The sequence below is a fragment of the Megalops cyprinoides genome, chromosome 2 (assembly GCF_013368585.1).
Source record: "Megalops cyprinoides isolate fMegCyp1 chromosome 2, fMegCyp1.pri, whole genome shotgun sequence".
In the NCBI taxonomy this organism is placed as follows: Eukaryota; Metazoa; Chordata; class Actinopteri; order Elopiformes; family Megalopidae; genus Megalops; species Megalops cyprinoides.
Genome location: NC_050584.1, coordinates 62,338,290 through 62,340,785, shown reverse-complemented (window position 1 = coordinate 62,340,785; position 2,496 = coordinate 62,338,290).

Below are 2,496 nucleotides of genomic sequence, written 5' to 3'. Positions count from 1 at the left end.
AAATCAAACCAGACCCAGGGATAATGAAGATTATTAATAATCATTAGCACTTCATTTCGCTCTAATTCAACTTTACTGCCTGGCTGTTATCCCACGATTACACGTGATTATAAAGCAGTATTGGGAAAAGGATGAAATTGCAGGTAATTGCCGTGATAATTTCCCCCCAGTCACAGCAAGGATCTGGAGTCTCGAGAAGAAACTGGTGAGATTCTGCTCAGGTCGGATGCCTTTGTGTCATTAACATTACACAAGACACTCGTCTCTCAGCTTGCTCTGTTAGAGTTGTTGGGGTCAAGTTGGAGGCAACAGCTGTCAGTTATGTTACATTACATTATTGGCATTTAGCAGACTTGCATCAACTACAATTGTATCCATTTATACAGCTGGGTATTTTCTGAGGCAGTTGTGGGTTAAGTACTTGCCCGAGGTTACAGCAGCAGTTCACCTGTGGGCAATCGAACCAGCAACCTTTTGGTTGCAAGTCCCGTTCCGTAACCACTATGCTACAGTGCTGCACAGTGTTACATCATATCCCATCAAACGCACTGTGTTTTTCAGTCTCTTTGGCCTGAACTCAATCAACATTTGCCCTTAACTTTGACCAACAAGTAAATGCAAGCATGTGTGTGTCAGGGTTTCTGCTAGGATTTTTTCTTGCTGGTCCGGTGTCTGGAAAGAAGTTATTGTACCGGACAAATATGAAACTTACCGGTCACGTTTCAATTAGAGTCTATGTTACAAACACAAATATAATGTACAACTAGGTTGACGAAAGAATGACAATGACCTCAAATCAGTTTGACTATTTAATGAACAGTAACGATTAAGCAAAATGAACAATAACGATTGAGCAAAACCTCAACATTAGCTGCTAAAATGTAGGCTATTACGAAACATCTGTAACCTGTAACATCTGTAGCCTGTTAAAAAAACTACCAGGTAACATTTTATTTTCTCCTTTTTTTCATTGCGGCAAAGTCCTCTGCTGCTGACTTGAAATCAAACATGTCCAATGTGTCTTTGCAGCTTGCAATGCGCATTAACCGCGTCACTCTCCTCCTCCAGACGACTTCGCAGTGCCGTCTTAATTCGACTCTGCAGAGAGAAGCCCCTCTCTGCTGGCACGCTTGACACGGGCAGAACACAGGCAATTTTAGCCAGTGTAGCCCAGTCGGGATACAGCTCGCTGAACTTATAAATAAGCACTTTGCAAGCTGTTGCAAAAGTTAAACCCCCATAACCGTGGAGCACCGTCATCACTGCCAATACATCCTTTCAGGGGGGAAAAAAAGTACCGTAGACTGTTAATAGGCTGTTTCGTTGTCAAAACACAAATGTCCTGTTTAGGGATAGCCTTCATTATAGCTACATTTTGTGTGAGCATTATTACCGGACATTTTGATCAGCTTTTTTTTTTTTTTCAGCTCAAGTTTTTAATTTATAGGTTTTTTTTATAAATTTCACTGGGCAAAAACCGGTAATTACCAGATAACGGAAACCCTGGTGTGTTATTTGATAAAAGCGGGTTTATATACGTTTTGGTAGTCACTGAACTTGCCAAAGTGGTTTTGAAGAATGAAAGTAACACTTAAAAGTAACACTGCTTAACTTAAGCAGTAATACTGAGTCAAGCTGAAGGACAAGCACTGATTAAATATGGTCCTGAGTCCTATTCATAATGCCTAGCCGCCATCTGGACAGATGTTCTTTTATTGTTTGTTTTTACCTTTCCCTCAAACCCAGTCTAATGCCCAAACTATCAGACATAAAATACCTTAATGCATCAAATAAACATCCATTGTGCTACCGACTCACGCATTTTTATCCCTTAAAATTTATCATTCCGCTGCCTCCTTGAGCTCAATTGATGGCAGTAGACATAATGCTGGCAGTTTATGTACAATTGACCGCAAAATTCAGCAATAAACGGCTTCTGAAATAGACTGCGGGTTTGAGGCTTGGGGTTTGCTGACCCACGGCTGACGTGGAGGTGAAGCGGTTAGCGTCTGCATCTGGAGCGGTCACCGCGTACATGTGGTAAAATCGGCAGAGTAAAGGGTTAACTGCCCGCAGCGCTGCTGTGAAGGGGATGAGAATCCCCGTGCTATTCCCTCCACCCCCACCGTTGTCCGATCCCTTGATGTATAACACGCAGGACCTTGACCCCCACATTAAACAATCTGCTTCCTCTTGGGATCTGTCATGCGTGATATACAGTTTAATTTGGCCCAGAGGCACTGCTCTTTGCCCCCCACCCTCCCTTGGGGGGGGGGGGGGGGGGGATTGCTGGGAGGAGGCTCCCCTGCCCCCGGCAACCCCTCCCGGGAGGCGGTAAGTAACACACGTGCTCTTGATGAGTCAGGCCTGACTCTAATAACCTGCGGAATCCGGGCGCCTGTTCCTGGCGTCGTAAACGCGGCGCGCCTCCTGCGACCTTTGACCCCCGGCTCGCGCTCAGAGTGATTCGGCACCCCAGCTAGGTGAGCCTCTTTA